The sequence below is a fragment of the Cupressus sempervirens genome, chromosome 8 (genome assembly GCF_028749045.1).
Source record: "Cupressus sempervirens isolate cs-2001-9-10 chromosome 8, ASM2874904v1, whole genome shotgun sequence".
Taxonomy (NCBI): Eukaryota; Viridiplantae; Streptophyta; class Pinopsida; order Cupressales; family Cupressaceae; genus Cupressus; species Cupressus sempervirens.
Window position 1 is genome coordinate 293066065 of NC_143125.1, and position 24008 is coordinate 293090072.

A 24008-nucleotide genomic window follows, 5' to 3' on the forward strand; every position below is an offset into this window, starting at 1 on the left:
TAGTTGTATTAAAAAGCTCTAGATATTTGTCTTGTGAGCTATTGTGTATTACATTACTCTTGATGGTAGATTATCATGTATCTGCATCCATTTTGTGATTTTGAATCATTCTAGGCATGTCATCAATATTTATATTTCATTTTATCTCTATACTTCCATGAACTCTAGTATCCACAGAACTATGGAAAAAGTTGTTACGAATCCACCTTTGCCTGATGGTTTAATACTCTTGATTTTTGAATATATCCTGGTTCACTTTATGGAGAAGATCATTGAGGTTAAAGGCGGGTCAAAGATAGAGTCTGAAGACTCTATGACTCAATAGGACTGATTAGAGCTTGAGGATAGTAAAGATATGCACTCTGAGAATGTAGAAGTGTCCACTCACAAGAGGAAAGGAAAAGACCCCAAAGTCCCCATGAAGAATTTGAAGATAGAATTTAAGGGCTTGCCATCTAAAAAATATATTAACAAAGTGGTTATCTCCTCAGATGAAGAATATAATAGGAGGATGATGACATCGAGACATACATAGAGGAGTTGGATAACAATAAGAAGAAGAGGGTTTCATCAGCTAGGAGTAGTAAAAGGTAGAAAAATATTGTTATGAAAACCCACAGTAGAGACGAGAAGTAAAGAATTCTTGATTCTCCAGTAAAGCTTTCCCAAGAGCTTATGAGGGAGTCTTATGAGATTAGCATAAAGAACCCTAGTAAATAAGGTAAAAAGAAGACCATTGAGTCTCCCCATGTGTTGTTCAAGGATCCTCTATTGGATAACACTAATAATTCCCCTACTAGGGATATTACCCTTATGGTAGAGAAGATTGTGTGGAAAAATTTGACATCAATTATATGTGCATGGGTATTCCCAAGGAGAAGATTGAGATGGAGGTTAGAGGTGAGGAGAGGGGTGAAGTTGATCTCTGGGAGCTTATTGATATCTCAATGTTGTTTTTAAGAAATTCCAACAAAGAGTTAAATTTGGTTGTCCTTAACAATGTCAGGAATTGCCTTTTGGACTACTTTGAGTCCATAAATAAGCTTTTTTATGAAGTTGTTGACATGAAGGGTAGGGTGAACTCCATATAAAATAAGATCTATAATTGTAAGGATACTAATAACATGGATGGGGATGGGGTGAACATTAGCTCTCTCATGGATATGGTTGATTTTTATAGGCTAGAGACAAAGGTTCTTGAGTTGGACAACATAACTTCCAGTCTTGAGAATACTTTGAAAAACATTGATAATTAGAGCTATGAAATATTGAAGGTTGAACCAACAAACACATTAATATTATCATCAACAAGATGGAGAGCTGTATGGGGGATAAAGCCATTGTGAAAGTCAATGAAGATTAGGAGGAGCTTGGAGGTGGCCAGGGTGGACCAGGTAAAAGAACTAGATCCAACACTAGGAAGATGGCTTCTACAACTACTATAAAGATTAAGAAAATAAAAAAGGATACTGAAAGGATGGAATAGCTCAAACTATAGGTTGTGGAGTTGTTAAAGAACATGGCCTAAAGGGTCTTTATTGTATTGTGGTCTTTGTCTAGTATTTTTTTTATTGTTCTATTTGGTGTTTTCTTTTGTTTGTTGTCCTTTGTTGGATGGCTTTTTGTCTCTGTACTATCTCATTTTGTTACGTTCTATTTTGGTTGATGGGATTTATGGCTTAAATTATTCTATATATTGTACAGGGTTTCAATGCCCCTTTAAAACTCATTTTACTCAATAAAAAACACTCAACTATAAAACACATAGAAAAAACCACAAGATCAAACAAGGTCAACCACAATCAATAAGACAAGTCAAGCTAGACTCCTAACAAAGTACTAAACCCTTTAATATAACATAGAAAATATCATCTAAGAATGTAAGAATGTAAGAATATATTTCCCGAGGATAAATAAATAAAATTGTTAAACAAATTATATAACCAAAAGAATGTAAGTTGCCATGAGGAAATACCCACAACAATGGCAAGTTAGATGAGTTGGATATCAATTATTCACCTCGATAGTCAACTCACAAAGTAGGAATTCCAATTTTAATGGATCAAATAATAGAAAAAGGGAGGCTCATTCAAGGACCTTAGCACTATCCCCATAATTGACAACCTTTGAGGTTTTTAAAGGCACACCAAACTTGAGTAGTTAGGTGGAGTCGATGCTTGGTACCTATAACCTTGCATTACTACAATGAGAAAAACATATATGTGTGTGTAGGAATAAATTAGCAAACAAGAAGGAGGAATGCAATATTATATAGATCTCCCATAGAAGTGATGATGAATGTTTCCCCTCATCCTACAAGTACATCAAACAAGATTCATACTAAAACATGATTTGTTAGTATTGTTAGCACATATGTAATCATGACTATGTAAATTAACTAAAAGAAGATAAGCCAACATTAATGATAATGAAAAATTGACATGTAAGCATAATCAAAGATATAAGAAATATTTCTAAATCATAGCGCACTCCACAAATGATAGAATATCACAATCCTATCAAGGTTTAAGCATAACAAGTAGTATCATCAAGGTGGGTATCATAATTAACCCTTAGTTATTATAAGTAATTTGTTTAAGGTAATCATATTCATTGATAAGGAATACCTCACATTGTAACATATATATCTATCAAGTGGTATCATAATGTTAAGGTCCTAAAATTTCATAGACACATATAAGAAGACATGAAGGAACATAACTAAAAAGATTTATCATTTCCCAAACTATAATGTGCAGTAAGTAGAGTTGGAATAGAATGGGTTATGCAAACACCTCAAGAAGGATAATACTCTTATCAAAACAAGGATACAAGTCCCTATAAAAACTCCCTAACTTCAAACACATGTATCAAGACATGCTAGGTCTGAATTAGGAGCATTACATCCTCCCTCCCTAATATTCAACTTACTCTTGGAAGTCAAAAAATACTAAATTACTCATCATTCATAAGTATTAATGATATTGTAGATATTTCATCGATATATTAAACAAAATTTACACATCATGAATTAGGGGTTCATCCAATAACAAGACATAATTTAAAATTCCTAAATATAGTATGAAATTGTGAATTGGGGCTCAAATTTATGGTGCCAATACAAATTTGATATGGGGGTTATTTCTTTCACAATGGGAGTACAAAAAACACTATTATTTTACATTCACTTTTTGAAATCATTCAAAACTAAAATATTGCAAATATTTAAACACACCATTTACATTAGCACATAGTTCTATGTGTTTCCTTTTAGAGTATATAACATAGATATCTTTTATAAAACAAAGTTTCTTCTTACCCTTAAGGGTCTATGCTATATCATAAGAGAATATCCAACATAAAACTTACATGTAAGACTTAATAGACACCTTCTCTAAGGAACATAATCTAAGACATCTTTTATAGTTCTACTATAACAATTGTTAGTATCATATTATCAAAACTATATCCATACCATAGAGAGAATCTAAGAAAATTAACCATGAATCTTTAAGTTAGAGACATTCCATCTCAAGCTTTACATATTAATTAGTTATATTTATGCTTATATATCCCTTTATGAATATTCCTAATTCTAAACATTAATATGAAGAGTTTGTTTCAAATTCATTATTTTCAAATATAGTCATATATTCATCAAGAGAGGGAGAAACACATGAGTCTTGTGAATAATATGTTTATTCAGTCAAATATTTCACTAACACTTTCAACCAATTAGCCTTATGCACATAGATTTTGTAGCTATCTTTAATGTCTTTAATGAAATCATATCAAGGAGTAAATACATGTATCATTATCCTTATATGCATTAATATTATGATTTATATAACATCATATAAGTGTAATTTGACATAGTACAAGGTAGGAAAATCCCCAAAGGAGATGTCATAGCCCCCAACAAATAACCAAAAAGTGGAATATAAACAATAAGACAAAGATCTAGATTGACAAAAATGTCAATTCTCATAATAAAATTATAAGATTTACATCCAACATGACCAACTTTAAGGCCTTCTAGGTTATGGGAAAATACAAAGAAATTACAATAACAATTCTATAAGACCTCGCAAGATCGAACTCCTAGCTAACCTAGATCCACAATCTCATAGAAACTCAAAGAAGAATCTTAACTTTCACTCGCAAGCTATCAAGCAACCTTCTTATTTCCCAAGCCCACACTAAGCTACTAGCTCTCAACTTTTCTCCTTTTAGTTACTCCATCATCTCCATGTTGAATGAATCATGACTCTAGAATCTACAAAAACCTCCACTTATACTAAATTAATCCACAAGCTGCCCTAGCACATTACATTAAATAAACACTCACATATTAAATATACCCTCAAGCCACATGTTAGCTTGCAACAAACATTAAATAACTAATGAATACTTAGGACAAACCCCAAGTTTAAAATGCATAATTAATTCATATGACAACATAAGAGTATGCACACTTAGGTATAGGTCCACATGTCATCCAACAATCCAAATACAAGAGCATACATGCCAACTCTCTCAGATCGAATCTCACATAAACAATCTCCAAATTATGTCTGTTAAATCAAGAAAATGTGGCCGACAGTCACCAAAATGGATCTAAATCCAAGACGATAACTCCAAACCCTATGCACACTTAGGAAAAGGTACCCCAATGTGCCTCAAACATATTCCCAATTGTGCAAACCATAACTCCGTAAATCTAAGCTTAATGCTCCTACATACAAGATTGTTGACTACTCTAGGATGTTACTATGTCAAATGCCTCAGGTGCAAAGAAAAGATGTTCTTAACAACTAGAAGAACATATTTTAGGTTTCAACACATAAACCCTAAACTAGTTCTTTACATACCTATCCTCCATCACATCAACTCGTACACTCTTGCCTTTTTTCCACTTCTACATATTTTCCAGCAACTATCATCTATTTTTTGTTTACCATGGGTATGTTTTCCATGTCAATCTCTAACCCCTTGAGAATCCCTCACCTCAACTCGGCTACCAAAACTCAAGTTCCTCCTACCAAGTTCAACATTCTACAAAGGAATCAAGGAATGCTTCCTATCACCCTTCTCAATAATAAACACATTCTTGACATAATCATGCACTGCTCTACAATCATATAACCAAGGTCTACCAAGTAATGTGATAACTACTCATGTCTACAATATCACACCACACTTGATCAACATAATGTCCAATCTAAAAATCAAAAAGACATTGCTCCCTCACCTCCAAATCATGTTCTTCTTGTAACCAACTAATCCTATAGTGAAAAGGATGTATCACTCTCTTTAAACCAAGTTTATGAACCATCTCTTTAGAAACTAGGTTATCAATACTATCACCATCCATAATCACATTCTAATATTCACCTCCATACTTGCATCAAGTCTTGAACAAATTCCTCAATTGACAAGGTTCCAACACTTCTTACCAAATAATACTCTTCGAATCAGAAAATTATACCTCTCCACCTTAGGTTCATTCATTAAATCCACATTCTCATTCACCACAACTCCTCTTTAATGACCAACCTTATGGGAACATTCAAAGGATCTATGTCCTTCTTCACCATATTTGTAACAAGTACCCTTAAATGCACCCGTATGTATTTTCTCTCTCCTTCCAACAAGTCTTGGTTCATCTTCAACAATATGTTTATCCTTCACCTACTTCTCCTTCCCTTGAGCATTACCTTGATGTCTTCACTTCAACTTCTCTTTTTCCCTAGGAGCATAATGATAAACATCCTTGACTAAAGCTATATTTAGCATATCAATCTCATCCTAAATATTGAATCTCATACAATAATATATCTAGCCATATTTTCTTTAAACAACTCTCTATGTCCAGACTAAATTATCAACTTATAAAAATCCTTGGTATAATCCTTCATAGTCATATCCCTCTAATCCATATTTTGCAGTCTCTTAAACAACCCAAGTTCATAATCAACAAGAATGAACTTAGCCTTCAACTTTGTCACCATCAATCTCCACCTAGTGATCTTTATTTCACCTTCTTCTTCTGTACCTCTTTGTATTTATTTGCACCATAAATAAACATGTCCTTTCAACTTAATTTGTACCAAATTCACTTTGAGAAAATCTCCAATATCCTCTAACTCAAATTAGTCTTCCAAACCACCAATCCAATCAACTAGGTCTTCAGGATTCAAAGTACCTGAGAAATTAGAAACATCCATTTTGTACTTCAACTTCAATTGAGCTCCAAATCTATCCAATTGACCTGATTTGTCTTCTATAGGTATATCCATGCAATCATCTTGGTCTTTACCACTATATCCAACAACTTCAAAGTCTGTAGTAGCTTCCTCATAACCATCTCGAGTGCCCACATTCCTAGGTACACCAACAATAGCTCTCATGATCTTATTCTTTATCAATGCCATCTTAGATATGAAATCTAATATAACCTTTTCTAAAATCATATCTTCCAAAACATCATAGATATCATCAATAGCCCTAGGATCCAATCTTCTCAGAGGCATCTTCCAAGATCTTCATAAACCTAAAGCAAAAAATCAACTAGCTCCATAAGGCCAGCTAGATCCCACCTTCGCTCTAATACCACTTGATACAGTACAAGGTAGGAGAATCCCTAAAGGAGATGTCCTATCCCCCCCAAAAAACCACACATCTGAATATAAACAATAACAAAGAGATTTAGATCCACAAAAATACCAATTTTTATAATAGAATCATAAGATTTACATCCAACATGTTTGACTATAAGGCCTTCTGGGTTACAAAAAAATGCAAATTAATTACAATAACAATTATGGAAGATGTTGCATGATCTAACTCCTAGCTAGACTAAATCCATAATCTGGTAGAAACTCCAAGAAAAATCTTAATTTGCACTCACTAGCCACCAAGCAACCTTCTTGTTTCCCAAGCTCACACTTAGCTACTTAATCTACTCAACTTCGCTTTTCTCAGCTACTCCATTTTCTCCCTGTTGAATGAATCATGACTCTAGACTCCACAAGACCCTCTACTTATACTAAACCAAGCCACATTCTAGCCTAGCTAATTAAAATAAATAAACACTAACATATCAAATATACCCTCAAGGCATAGGTCGACTTGCAACAAATATTAAATGCATGAAAAAACTAATAAATACTTAGGACAAGCCCCATGTTTACAATTCATAACTAACTCATATGATAACATTAGTGTATGCAAACTTATTCATAGGTCCATGTGCCATTTAATTATCTAAATCCAAGAGCACACATGCCAAATCTTGGATTGAAGCTTGTGGAAATAATCCTTAAAGTCTATCCAATAAATCAAGAACACATGACCAATAGTCACCAAAATGACTCTAACTCTGAGATGATAGCTCCAAGCCCTATGTGTGCTTATGACAAGGTACCCTAATGTACCTTAAACATATTCCTAGTTATGTGAAACATAACTCCACAAGTTTGAGCTCAATGCTCCTGCACACAAAATTGTTGACTACCCTAGGATGCTCTTGCATCATAAATATTCTTCTATATTTCTTTTTAAAGAAAATTCTAATAGTAAAATTAAATGTATTCTGATAAAAATACATCTATTCTATTTAAACTGACTAATCATGTCTTTGCACTAGTAATAATATTGTTATTTTTGTGCAACTATATTGATACTCATAATTCATACACAAAGTATCAAACATAGATTTCTTGGTATTTGGTTGCCACAAGAACTCATCTTCATAATACCCTTCTAGGATCCTAACCCCTCACTAGGCATCTAACAAAAAGGTACATGTTAAAATCCCTTTTTAAGAAAAATCTTATTTCAATTGGTAGGATAGATACTTTATTTTCTTTTCATTTATACTTGTACCATAATTCATTTATACAACATCGTAGTTTTCTTTGATAATTATTGGTTTACAAATAACATGGATCATGCCTAAGACATTTTTTTTACAATATAAATAAAAAACTTCTTTCAAAATGGATACTACAATCCTACTTATAATAAAACCTGGGGAACATGGGTAATTTGCCCAAGAGTTTCCTCTAGTTAAGCATATTCACTTTAACAACATATTGTTTTGTGTAAGAAATTTAGTCCTGTAAAACTTGTTCCTTATATATGAAAGAGATATACACATTATATTATCAACAATATTATAGTTCTTTTCTTTTTCAATCTCCTACATCAAGAAGGTATTTGGGTGAAAGAAACTTCTTACTCTCACCAGATCTACAAATATTAGAAATTACCTAATTTTAAAAAATTCTATACCATTTTCAAAGAGATTATATTTCCTTAATTTCCTAAGTTCCTAGGGAATAAATACAAAATTTAGACTTTAACACATATTTTTTCAACACAATCATCCTTTCGACCCTATAAAAGTGAGTACTACTATAGTCATGCCTTGCTTCCTGTTTGAAATATTTCAATTCTAGCTTGTAAAGTCACATTAACTTGTATAAATAATCAAACATAATACATCATAAATTCAACAAGTAGCATTTATAGGAAAGTATAGTATAAAACATTTAAAATCAAATTGGAAAGTATTCATAATAATAGGATCAATAAATAGGGCTAATCACTATTAATATTTTAGAAATGCATCTATTTGAATCACATAGATCCTAAAAATATATAAGAATTTGAGAAATGACAAATCATTTCTTGAAGAACAATTGTACTCATCAAAAGAAATATAACACGATTACAAAAAAATACTTTTCAAGTCTAAGATTCATGTTTTCTAACATAATAATAATATCAAAAGGAAATAACACAAAACACTAAGTGTTCTATATAGGAAAAATACGAGTCCCAAAGTTCCAAGTATGACAAATTAGGACTCTGATGCCAAATGTAACACCTCATCATGATACCAAAAATACACTTGTTTATAAAACTCAAATGTGGAATTACTAGCCAACCTAAGTCCTTATGGTTTCCCTAGCATTTTTCCTAAAGAAATATTATCAAGAAAATTTCCATCCATAAAGATATACATTGAAATATGATCTTTATTAGTCTATGATCATCTCAGTGTTCATATCTAGTTAAGTTAATCAACTATCATTATTTGAATCATCAACTCAAGTCATTACTTCAAAACTAATCATCAAAATTCATAACCCCTATTAGTCTATGATTAATATTATTTTTATTTAGACATTAAGATATATATAAAAATTCATTAGGGTATACATTATCTTATTAGTCTACACTCATCTCCAATGCATAGGGTAAACATTGACTAGCCACTAATCAATACAATAAAGTTAGTTTCTTCATCCATTGTATAATAGCTACCCATTGATCACAAGTATAATTTCCATAAGTTATCATTCACAATAATTCCTATTAATATAAAGTTAAAATATGGTATCCATTTTGTTGGTCTAATTTTTTACATAATAACTTTTCTTAAAATCATGGTATAAAAAATTAGATGTGAGTCCATTTATTAGATCCTAGCGTTTTAGGTTTTGGTTTTGTATTTTTGATACCTTTTAAAATCTATGTAAAACCCTAGGTCTTGCTCTTTTAAATTTATCTTGGTGCGAAATCTTTTAAAAAGACTGAATATTCTATTCCCACCTACTTTGAAGTTATTATTGAGTCCTTTTTGAAAAGTCTTGTCTCACCGTTGGATCTTGTTTGGATCCACAGATGTCGTGTGCTCGTTATAAAAATTTGTGAGGTTGTTTACTATAGCGATATAGCGACCGTTAGAAAACTTTTTTATGGTACTGAAAAATGAGGTCTAGCACCGAAAGTGTGCATTGATTTGAATACATTATGGTTAGATGCTTTGTCCTAGGGTTGTCAATATCAGAAAGGATGCACATGGAGCAATTTGCAAGTGGTGTCACTAGAATTCAAGTTTTTCTATCGATTCGCTATGTCGAGACCAAAAAATCTATTTGCCCTATCGGTAGTGACATAGTGAGTACTCAGAATGTGAAGACAGTGGCAACCTTTTAAAGTTGATGGTGATCGTAGAATTCCCATGCAGTACCATAAATGTGCACGACCATTATTTCTGATAGCAGTATTAATTGGTGAAATTTTAATTGATGTGTTATATTTTCTCTATCACCAGAATTTGATTCTCATCGGAGGTCACTATATCACGATCGAGAAATCATTGTGTTTCATTGGTAGTGACATAGCGAGTGCCTAGATAATGCAAAAGACAACATTCTCTTAAAAAGGGATGATGATTATGAAGATCCCAAGAAAGACATCTAGCAAAGTATGCTTTTATTTATGTGAGAGTCGTATCATTTATGGTTATTCTATTTAATTTTTCTCGACATAGAACTTTGAAAGATCACCAAAAATTGCTATGTCGCTACCAAAAATTTGATGGCTTTCACCGATAGTGAGGTAACAATTGGCCAAAATGTCATGATGTCATGACAGTTTCAAAAGGTGGGCCCCAAATGAGTGTTTCATCAAAAATGAGTTGTGCAAATCTAATGACATAGTGACATCCTACTAAGCAATTATATGCCATAAATTTTGAATTCGTTAGAGGTCATTATGTTGCTACCAATAAGTTAATGGCTTTCACCGGTAGCGATGTAGTGACTCACCTAAAAAATAACAAACACAAAAAAGTTAGGGAGGTGTGATGTCACTAGGGATTAAAATAATACATATGTGCTAGCTTGTCAAGCCAACTTAGTATCACCAAGAAATGTGGACCCACTTCCAAGTCAGAAGCCAGATAAAAAATTGTGATCATTCGATTAGGTTGAGATTAATGATAATCGCTAACTCGCTATGGTGAGTTGCTCGAAGGTTATGTATAGCGATATAGCAAGTGAGATAGATAAAGATGGGGCCCACCATGTTCATATTGTATGATGCATTGAATGTCCTCCACTCGATCAAAGGGAAATCAACGATCATCGCTTTGTCGCTATTGAAAGTTGCTCACCTTTTATGCATAGCGACATAGTGAACAGGGAAAATACACAAGGAACCCACCATTATAGTAACAAGAATGCAGTAAAATCCCTACCATCAGATCAAGATTAGATCAAGGGTTATCGCTTCCTTGCTATGGCAATATGCTCACTCTTTATGCATAGCGAGGTAGCGATTTAGTGACACATGTCCTCAACGAAAAGTGGGTCCAATTTAAAGCACCAACAAAGAAGGAAATCTATAGGTGGAAACTTCTAATTGGTTTGACTGCCACCATGTTGAGAAGAATATGAGTTAGATCTATTTTAATTCTTGGATTATAGGATTTTTTGAGATCAACGACCCAAATTTAAATACAGAAGGAAGAGCCAACCTATTTTTCCCTTACAACTCATTTATGAGATATGAAGGCTTCGCATGTGAAGTAGAAACAAAGTATATCACAGAGGATTTTGCCATTTTCACATTACGCAAACAAGATTTTGAGTTTCCTGAGAGAAAGAAAATCATAGACAGTATTGTGGTGAAGCTTGAGTCAAGGTGTAGCAATTTTTCAATTATTCACGGAATATTGTAGTTTAACAGAGCAAGTGGACAGAAAATCAAGTAACTTTCTATAAAAAAAAATCTCTGTAGAATTTCAATTCCTCCAAACTGTATTCAAAATGCCTCCTACGAAAGTTTTCTCAGGACAAAGTGATTATCAGGCTAGGAATGTTCATGATGATTTGTTAGAATTGCTTCTTGAATCCACTATCGAGACTATTCAGGTTAAAAAAATTAACTTCCCTAAACCCTAGATTAAAGATTGTAGATGGCCTTTATGATAAGGGAAATTGGGTTAGGGATGCAATAACTGCTCATACTGGCCTTGTTTTATATTTAAAATGGTTCTCAGAGAGGAATCTTTTCTCCCCACATTCAAATGTTTGGAACTTTGATTTGGGAAAGCTAGAGGTTCCTAGTGTGTTTATGGATTATAATTTGCTTGAGGCCATTGCTAGAAATTATGACTAGGCCATTAAGGTGGTAAGAAGGATTGATGGAGTGCCCTTGATTACAATAAGCCCTGATGAGATTAGCGAAGTTTTTTTCCTAGAACCCCTAACTGATTATCATGTGCCAATCAATTTGTAAGAGTTAGAAAAGGAATATATGGTGAAGAAAGATGTGATTAGGGGAGGTGCACCAAAGGCACATATTGGCACAATTAGAACTTTGCTAGTAATTATAGCTGCCTGAAGGGAGCCTTTCAAGAAAGACTTTTTTACTTCCTGAGCTGTAGAGGCATATAGGACCTTATGCAGAGTCTTTGGTGAAGATGAGCAAAATGCCATGCCTATCAGTTTTATGTATATGATGATTTAGATTACTTCTTTTGGGGTGGATGTTGTTATTGATTTTGCCACTTATTTAGCTGAAGAAATCCATGTTGGCTTGGTTGGAATTGCCAAAGGGAAAGTGGAGAATATCTTTGGACACTATTCTCTATTGATGCACATGTTCCTGTTTAAGGGGGTGACATATTTTGGTAAAGAGATGGAATTGAATAGGGAGTAGGATGGAGTAGCACTACTAGTCCAATTATGGAGTGCTAATATGACCTGGGATGTTGATAATGCTAGTTTTGTTAGATTTGATAGGTATTTTGCTTCTAAGCTAAGATGCCTCATATTAAGTGATAATCCCAGAATCCCTAAGCCACTAATGAACCTCATCAGGCCTATGGATAACCCCCATGATTTGAAAGTTTCACACAATTGGGGAGATATTATTCCTTATTCTGTTTCTACTATGTTTAGAATTTATGGTTTCAAGGGAACTCCTCATGTGTTGCCTTATCAAGTACCTTTGAAGGTAGGGATGGTTGAGGTTTTGTGGTAGATAGGAGGCTTGGAGGAGACTTAACTGTTTAGAAGGTTACTGGGGTCAATTTTTCCTACTTTTACTATGGCACACCAGTTTGTGATTACCAAAGGGGGTTGGATATTTTTGTACAAAAGTTTGGATCAATATAAAATGGTTGTTTCCCATCCTCATTTTTGTGATACTGAGGGGTTCTACAATCTAACCTTCAAGCTTAGGATTAATTTGGCAAAGATAAAGCATGATTCTTATTATCATGAGGATATTGTAAGGAATGAATTCTCATTACAAGAACAAGAAACCAAAAAGGAAAAATGGAGAGTTTACTCCAGAGTGCTAGAATTCATTCATTGTTTTGATAAAGATTACAGTCCTTGGGATAAAGATATCCCAGAGGTAGATAAGATTAACAAACTCATGAATGCTTTTCCTAACATCATGGAAGCAATGAATGAAAAGAAACAATTTTTTATTGATTCCTACCCTAATAGGGCTAGAGAGGCCATGAGAAGGTTAGCTTTCACTCCTAATGTAGGAGTTGGTCATCCAATTGTTTAAAGGAGGCTAGGCTACAATATAATTCAAAATAGAAGAACCACTAAAGATAAGGACAAGTAGATAGTGGGATCTACCAGTGCAGTCCTAGAGGAAAGGCCTCTTGAGCCATCCCAAAAGAGGAGAAAAATAATAAGGGAAGAGGAATCCCATGATCAAGAGTATTCACCTACTCAATCCCCTCTGAGAATAGAAGGAGAATAGCTCATTGATGAATAGGTTGAATAGATAGGATTACAGGGAGGTATTTTTATTACCCAAGCAAAATTAGATGAGGATAACCCTCAAGAACTTCCTCCACCAAATTTGAATTTAACAATAGTAGACTATAGAGGCAAGGAATTGGACCCTATTTTAGAGCAGACAAGTCATCACTTTTTGGCTGATGATAGTTTTGTAAAATCTAGGGCTTTCCATCAATTTGCATGGAGGGAAAATATGAATAATTTTGAAGAAAGATGCAAAAAGTTGAAAATAGAGCATCCAGAAATGGATGAAGCCTCCATCCAAAACCAAGTAAAAGAAGAAATGATAAAAGAATTTTAGAATATAAGCCCTGAGGAGGGAAGACAAATGATGAAGGCATCAAACATTTTATTGTTACCAAATTGGGAGATTGTTGATGCCTTAGTTTTCAATTTTGTTTCAAATAAATTGAATTTTCAAGATCAAAGTAAAAAAGACTTCCAAGGCACTGCATTTAGTGAAGATTAGGCTACATTGGTTAGTTGGTCATTAAGAAGAGGATCTAGAGCCATATCATCACAACCAAATGAGTTTGGATTAATGGGAAGCATAATTGTAAGGAGAATTGTTGACACATCACATGTATAGGCAACCCATATGAATGTGGGGACCTCTCATTTTGTCTTGGCTACTATTGAGAGGGAGGAAAAGGAGATGTTTGAGTTGTAGAGAAAGTATGAGGCTCTTGTGGAAGCCTATAATAAAGAGGTCCAAAAGAGGATTGAGCTAGAAAATAAGGTGTTAGGAAGATCTTCTAGACCTAGAATAACATACCCTCATCCTCCAGTGGAACCTTTCAAATCCACCCCCCTTGTAGAAATACCAGGCACATCCCAAGGGCTAGAATATTATACAACTGAAGATTTCAAAGAAGAAAAAAGCAAGCTATGGGCCTTACATGTAGAGATTAATATACAATATGAAGATAAATTAAGAAAAGCTCTCATGTACCTTGTAGACAAAATTGAGTGGCCATTGTTTTATGATCAATTAGCAAGGGTAGTAAGCATTTGGGAAGAATTGAAAGAAAAAGATGAGGCTTTAAAGCCTATTATGAATAAGTGGTAAAAGAGAAGGAGAAGGAAAGAGGTGACATTTTTGTGCTACTCAGTCATAAGCTCATCCCATGACCAAATTGAAAGGATTTATGAAATTGTCACTGATTTGCCAGATTTTGATAACAAGAGGGTTTATTTGCAAAGAATAATAGTGGGCTACTTGAGTCAGTACAAGAGCCAAAAATTTGATTTGTTTCCTCATGCTATAGACAAAAAGAATAAATTGAAAAGCAAAGATGAGTGGACCAAACAATTAGATGATTTGTTCTATTTAAGGATGAATAAAATCTTAAATGAAAAAGGACATGCTTGGTGGGCCACTTCAACTGAAGAGTTGGTATAGGTTCAATTATTCTTTGATTCTTTCAAATAGGATTTTGTTAGTATTGATAATGAGGTTGAGTATGTGCTCAAAAGATAGAATGATATTTTGCAATTCAATTGGCCAAATGATACAATGTTTGACACATGGATGACGAATATTGCTTCTGATGAGCAATTTGAGGAAGTTGAAATAGTTGAAGATGAGATACAAGATGACAAGGTGTAGATTATTGACGCATCAACACCAGATCTAAAAAATGAAGAAGGTGAAGGTCACCAGTTAGCTACAGTTACAGGTACAGAAGCCCAAGAAGTGGACATGATAGAGGAACAATCAAGGGTAAAAGTAATGTTGATCGTCCAAGATGAAAATAGTGAAAATAGGATAAAAATTGATTTAGAAGCACCATAGGATGACTCATCATTGGCTAGTTTAGTAGCTACATATTCTGAAGATCCAGAATAGTGGTGGCAAATCAGGGAGTTGATATTTTGTAGCAATTTAACATAAATGAACCTACCAATAAATATTTTGATGTGCTTGGCATTCTGTTACACATTGTTTTGTCTTTTGTTAACTGTATTTGTTTCTAGTTTTGAAGGACACTTGCCAATCTCATTTTCCCTTTGCTTGTTGCAACTAATGCCTATATAAATGAGTTTTCAAGGCAATGTGATGGTTCGAACTTTTGTATGTGTTCAATTTTCAAGAAAGTACATTTGGTCTAGCCATGTGTAGCTATTTTTGAGTTTACTTCTAGTTATGTACTTTTTTGATGACAAATAGAAATGATAGTATCAGTATGAATTCATGGACTTTTCATTGAGTTTCTATTGGTTCTTGTATTAGTCAACAAAAGGATAATACAAAAGGGTATTTACACTAAATCTGTGTCACCATTTTCTATCTCTATTTCATGAGTTTATTAATTTTGAGATCATCTGAATAAGGTTCATTGGATTGAATGCAGTCTAGATGGGTTGTATATTGGTTTATTGTTGCTTTTAATTCAAGGGATTATGTAAATGCTTCAGTAGATCAGCAATATTCATGAGTTTATGAAAAGGATATCTAATAATAATGGAAATAGGTGATTACAATTGATAAATTCAATTACAAGTTAATTGAACGAGATCTCCTGCTAATAGTTGACTCTTTACCCCATGGATAAAGCACTGGTCATATACATCAGAGGTGTTCTAGAGTAAATTCTACTTCTACATGTCAAAAATTTTTTTTAATTCAAAATCATTTTCATTCCATTGTGTTCAAGGTTATAATGCTGGTCACCACTTTTTTACATTTAATTTATGAGTTTTAGGTATTTGATATTTCTAGGAATACTCATAAATTCTAGGAGAATTATGACCAGATCTACTTATAGGGGATGCATATAAATTTAAGAGCATTAAAGAAATTGGTAAATTGTACATGTGTCTGGCGATAAGAGATGAGAATAAGAATGAAACTAAGATAATCTCCACACAATAATTTACATTGGAATCATCCCTAGGTATACCCACCTTGGTTTTGCAAAGCCTAAAGAGTAGGAAACCACCCTTGGTTTTGTTGAAGTTGGTTCCAAATGGTTTATTCATGTAATTGTTAATGAGAAATGGCTAATACCTAGGTTATATGAGTGTTATCCTTTTGGTATTGAGTATTTTGTGGTTCAGTAGTTTTAAACACCAACACATTCTATCATTCACTTAAATACACCATAGTATTACTATTCCTAGTTCATTTTCCTTCTAACCATCAAAATAAAGAGTTATTTTAAAGAAATATCACAATTAAAACAACAAGCTTTAAATTCTCTAAAATAATACATGTTCACTTTTCCCTTTCCTTTCTCTTAGATCCACCCTTTATGTTTATATTGCTCTCAAAATGAGTTAGATCAATAAACATCATTATGTCATATGCCTATGATTCCTTTCACACAATAATAATTACATGAATACATATACATTAATAATCTCAACATGAAATAAAATACTTGAATAAAAAGTCTTCAAAGACCAACCTAGAAGGGAACATGAACAAGGATTATCCATTAGACCATGCATAGTACCTTTATAAAATTAACCACCCAACCACGTGGAACCAAAAAGGTCCACTCTCCCAAGATAGGAGATAGAAACAAAGGTCCACACAAGAAGTGTAAACTAGGATATTCCTAAGGTGGTAGTACCCTTCCCAAAATAAAGCACAACAAGGTTATAAAAAATAATATTCCAAAAAGGACTACTAGAGGAAATAAATCAAGAGCGAGGGACTCTAGGGCTATTGACTAGGTTAATATCATTGCATACCCCTCAAACATTAGGATTAACCTCTTAAATAATTTACACCTTGTTGCACTAAGGCCTTCTACAAAATGACATATGGTCTCAGCCCTCCAACAAAGCATATGCAACCTCTTAACCATATTTATCTTTATTAATGTGTTAACCCAAATCCCCCAATACCTTGTTCATTTTATTTATGTTTTCACTTGATTAAAAAAATAATGTGTAGAAGTCATCCTAGTTAGGGCCCTAGCCTCCTACTTCATAGAATCCTCTAATGACTACTTATGGGTCCTAAAACATTTGACAAGCCACTCATCTAGAGCACCTATTTTACCCCACCCTTAATAAAATATCATAAAGCATAGGAAAACACATAATAATGACTAAAAATTCCATAATAATGTTAGATAAGTAGGAGGAGGGGGTGTGAATGTGTTATGTCTACTTATCTCACAGTCCCTTCAAACATTTCATCACCATCAAAGAAACAAAAATAACTTCAATACATCCAATCACTTGGTAGACATATCCAACATAAAACTCAACACATACATCAATGTCTTTCCAAATTGTTATCAAATAGTTCCTTGCATTACTGACTATTAGTAAATTTATAGTTATAACCTAGTGACAACTTAGTTATTACTAAGTTGCAATAAACTGTAAAGACATGTAAAACAACTTTTAACACAAATAACATTCACACAATTTGACAACAATATTTAATGTGGAAACCCTATTAAGGGAAAAACCACCTAGGATCGGAAACCCAAAAATTTCACTCTTCTGAAGTGATCTCTATTAGGAGACTACCTTGTTAAAGGTTATATAAATTTTTCAAAATAACCTTGTTAGAGGATTTCACCAAAAGGTCATCTAGACCTTATCACTAGTTGTCTAGGACTGAAAAGAGTGGATTTATTTAAAGGACTTACAAACATGACTAATTGATGTTACCATAAAGATGTCACAGGATTTGATAGGTCCACTTAGTACTTCTGATATTTTTTATTGCAATGGTTAAATAGTAACAATATAAAGTGATCTGTTAAAAATAGCAACTACCTTTTCTTGTTTAGATCTATGTTCCTTCTCTCTTTCTATAATTTACTCACTCGGGTGATTTTTTCTTCCACAAACTCTTATTCTTCTTCTCTTCTCTCTACTCTGCTCAATTCACTTGGTTTAACACTTATTTCTTCTCTTACTTTCTTCAAAAATTTGTACTCATTAAAACTTTTAATACTTCAACATAATCACCTTCTATTCAACAACATGAGATCAACAACCTTTTTTAATCAACATTATCATATCAATATCATAATGAAATCATCAACCACTTTGAACCAAAAATCTAAAACTATCTTGTTCTCCTCCTTAAATAAAATTCTCAATGCTTCTAGATCCTTCCATCTTTTTGTTGCTTAATTAGAATTGCCGATCTTAGGTTTACAATAGAGTTTCTTCATACAATGAATTTGGACACATTAAAAATATAACTTTACACAGAACCTTGTGTCCTTCCTTATCCTTCTTCATTTTCCTTCATTAAATCCTTCTTGATTTTTATCCATTGTAGATCTTGCAACAAACATTGAATCTCACTTTATACCTTCTCAAACTTTCAAAATTTGCATCAAAATTTGGCCTCAAATTCCAATTTTTCCAACTTGTTTATCTGGTTGTCACTTGGTAAACATTATATTTACTCGGGCAACATATAACTTAGGTAATAATAACTTTCTTGCAAAACACTATGTTCTTCTTTCTTCCTACCAATTGCTCATGCAATACTGTAGTCACTCGGTGAATACAGTCTGCCTTCATTAACCTTGTGACTTAGCTAAGATTGTGATCTTCAATACATTACAATAAGATATGATTTTGAAACAATCAAATCCAATATTACATAATCATTGTCAAGCTCATTTAAGTACCCAATGAATACCTTACATACCAACTTTGACTTCATCATACTTTCTTCAAATCCTCTTCATCAATCAAATGATATGGTACTTTCTTGAGCTAGCATAATGTCTAGCCAATTGAGACTTTGACATCAATGACAATATAATAATTGATATGAATATTTTACATACATTCATAGCATCATCACCTAACAATCTCCCATTATATATTACAATATCAATTGGGGCTAACAATATCCCCCTTTGGAATTGATGACACCACATAACATAAGATTTTACATTACAAAATATTTACAAAAGATAATCAAATTTATGCATTGTCAATAACAAACTTTGCAATTCTAGTTCTTCAAATTGTAACTTTGGAACTCAGTTTGTATCTTCAGCCAAAAAAAACTCTACAACATTACTCCCCCTTTGATTTTGATCACTTCATTGTTTTTCTCCTTTGTCATGATTCTTCTTCATTAGGTTATTCTCCTCCTTTTAGTATATTTTCCCTTTTAATTACACTTCTCCCCCTTTCTAGGTTATTCTCCTCCTTTTAGTATATTTTCCCTTTTAATTACACTTCTCCCCCTTTCTAGGTTATTCTCCTCCTTTGACAACAATGCCAAAGATCATTATAAATTTCAATATGAACCTTATAAAACCTTGTAGTAACCCTTGTACCTTGCATATACATAGTACATCAAATTCATCATACTTAACTTCACAACTTTAGAAAATACTCATAAAGTGCGAACATTTTTTGCATCAACTCCAAAAGATATTTCAATTCATTCATGAATCTATGCAACATGCAACTTCACCTAGTGAATTTTGGATACAAGTATGACTCCTAGTTTACCTCTAGATACTCAAAAGCATCCTTAGGAAATGAATTGGTAAATACATGAACAATTTATTCCTTAGACTTTACATATTCAAGGCTTACTTTCTTTTCTTATATTTTTTCCCTCAAGTAATGATACTTGATTGAAATATGTTTTTTCTTTACATGTGTCATTGGATTTTTTGATATATTTATAGCCAGTGACAATCTCAGTTACTTCCTCTTGCATTTCTTACAACAATTATTTAATCCATACTATATTTGAATAATTAATTACAACAACAATATATTTAGCTTCAGCAATATATTATGAAATACAACTTTGTTTCTTGCTTATCTATGTAATAAACTTTTCTCCTAAAAAGAATGCTCCTCCTCTTGTTCTTTTTTGGTCATCAACCTCTCCAACCCAATCAACAGTTGTGTAGACTTTAAGACTAAAGTCATCTTCTTATTTATACGATAGGCCATAATCTTGAGTTCCCTTGAAATATTTGAATATCCTTTTCACAATAGTCAATATGTTTCCCTTGGATTAGATGAAAACCTTGCAACAATTCCAACATCTAGGAAAATATTTGTTCTACTATGCACAACATATTATAATTTTCCAATCATAGATCTATATTGTGCTTGATTGGTCAGAATTGAACATGCATATTATAGTAAATCATATTATATTAATTCTAATGACTTTTCAATTTGGAATTGTCCATTCAACTTCCAATGAAGATGTAGATAAAGTGACCTTTCAACTTCCATGAAGATGTATAAAGAGGCTGAAATCAAATTCATCAAAAAGGAATGATATTTAGACACAACTCATTTGTTGAGGTTGCCAATTTGTATCAATATAGAGTTCATGGGCAGACATCTCAACCATGAGATTTTCCAACTCCTATAGAGCTCATGGGCATACATCTCATTCATGGGATAGCCCAACTTTTATGAGCTCGAATACACAACTCCTCCACAAGTTTTTCCAAACTTGATTGATTTGCAGGCAGACATCTCACTACAAGATTTTCCATGATTGTATGAAATTTTATTTTATGAATAAATTTGGTTTCTTAATATTTTTTATTATGTGTTTACAATACCATTGTTTCTTCCTTTGGTATTGTCCTCTAAATTGACAAAACGATTTAGATCAGTGGTATCAAAGCTAGATTCAATCAACTGAAGGATAAAAAGTCTCCATGAGTGAGTACTTCATGATTGAAATGTGGAGATAACCACTATAGGTGGTTGCACATTATTATGGAAGGTGGAGAGTATAGGGTCAAAGTTATTAAATAGATTTTGTGGGTTGATGGTGTACGATACAAGTTACAAGAAATTTATGGTATTGGAAACTTTGCAAGGATTGAATTTGATGCGAATGATTCTAGAAAGAAATGTGTTATCTACATGTCAGAACCTAGTGACACAACTATTTTTCCCCGTCGACATATGTGAATATGCAATGAATGTGCTAAAGTTCTTATGTTCCAGACCAATCATCGCCCTGTTTATCGACAACCAACAGAGTGACTGATGGAAATAAAGGTAAATAAGATAGAAGAATAAATAAATGATAGAAGGATGCTTCATTGAATTGAAAAATAACATTATAATTTTTTTCAGGTTGTTTCCTTGTTTGCTAGGGGCTGAAACTCTAAAACATTTTGCGCTTGGAGAATCTAGGATATATATGGTTATAAGATTTATAATTTTGTTCTTTGTACATATTACTCATGCAGCTTGCCACTATTTGATATTGAATGATATTTCTTGACATTATGAGAAAAACTACTCTTGTGGTCAAGCATAATGATTAGTGGAGAAGAGCATTCTTTCAGCATATATTTACATGATGATTATCTAGTATGATTTTGATATTCATGCAAAATGTTAGTTTGAAGATGCCATTTTTAACTTACAATATTGTTGTTATTGGTTTCAACATGCCCGTTCTTAATGATCATTTAAGCTACAGCTAGAAAAATCATTATTTTTGACAAGAAGGAATATTATCCTTTGAAGGCCATTGATTAGGGTTATAGAAAGGAGGAATTAATATACTACATAATTCTCACTTTCAAGTAGCTTGGTAGAATCATTATTGAGTATATATCCTACGGAAGGTGATAAGATAATGGGGCCAATTGCCTCATAAGAGGGGAGGAATGGTTAGAATTGAACAAGCATATTATAGTAAATCATATTATGTTAATTCTAATGACTTTTCAATTTGGAATCATCCATTCAACTTCTAATGAAGATGTAGATAAAGTGACCTTTCAACTTCCATGAAGATATATAAAGAGGCTCAAGTCAAATTCATCAAAAAGGAATGATATGTAGAGACAACTCGTTTGCTGAGGTTGCTAATTTGTATCAATATGGAGTTCATGGGAAGACATCTCAACCACGGGATTTCCCAACTCCTATAGAGTTCATGGGCATACATCTCATTCATGGGATAGCCCAACTTTTATGAGCTCAGACACACAACTCCTCCACAAGTTTGTCCAAACTTGATTGATTTACAGACATACATCTCACTTACAAGATTGTCCATGATTGTATGAAATTTTATTTTATGAATAAATTTGGTTTCTTGATATTGCTTATTATGTGCTTACAATACCATTATTTCTTCCTTTGGTATTGTCCTCTAAATTGACAAAACAATTCAGATCATTGATCAACCTTAATAGTAGTGTCTTCCTTTGATAGTTTCACACTAGTTACCATAGGTGTACCGACTGGTTTAGACTCATCTATCCCAAATATTTTCAATATTTCCTTCACATACTTAGATTGAGTAACATAGATACCTTTTGGTGTTTCACAGGCTTGTAAACCCAATGATTTTTTTTATCTCTCCAAATATTGACATTTCAAATTTAGTACTCATTTGATCAAAAAATGACTTATTCAACATATCATTTCCTCCAGATATTGCATCATCAACAAATATTTCAACAATCAACACCATATCTTGTGTTTCACTCTTCAAATAGAGATTACCATTTTTACTTGTTCTAGAAAATCCTATCTTAATTAGATAAGAGTGTAACCTTCCATACTATGCTCTTGGGGCTCATTTCAATCCACATAACACTTTGTTCAATTTGCAGACCATGTCCTTCTTTCTAGATTCAACAAATCCTTCATGTTGTTCAATGTAGACTTCTTCAAGTATTCCATTAAAAAATGTAAATTTAACATCTATTTGATATACCTTGAATTTCTTGTATGTAGCATAAGCCAATAGAGTTCTTACAACTTCTAATCTTGCAACAGGTGCAAAAGTCTCACCATATTTAATTCCTTCTTCTTGGGCATAACCATTGCAGACCAATCTATCCTTGTTTCTTACCACTTATCCATTCTCATATAATTTGTTTCTAAAAATCCACTTTGTTCCAATCACATTCTTATCAAAAGGTTTTGGCACAAGTTATCTAAATTAGGAATTTAGATTACAATACAACCTATGGTATTGTGACTAGATCGAAAGCAATAAAAATGCAACAGTAGATGTTTTTGGTACCAATTTAGCCTACAACCTAAATGGTTAAGTCTTGAACTTTCCTATATATTGAGTTGTGTTTTGAGTTGTTGTCCATACATTTTATAGAATGATTTGAATGCATAATGTAAAGTACAAAATGCACAAAATAAGAGAAATTGATCATTTTATTCAAATTACATACAAGTACCAAAATAATACACCTTTATTGAAATATTTTTCAGAACAATTTTATAAGGAACAAAATGCTCAAATTTTAGAAAATACTTGATACAATGCATTCAGATACCACACAAGTTGTGGTAGCTCCTAATACATTATCAAAATAAACACATTGCATAAGCAAAAAATCCTTGAAGAGATAAGAAGAAAAGCCTCCATTTCTTGAATGGAAGGTAGTTGACTTGAGTACTGAAGAAAAT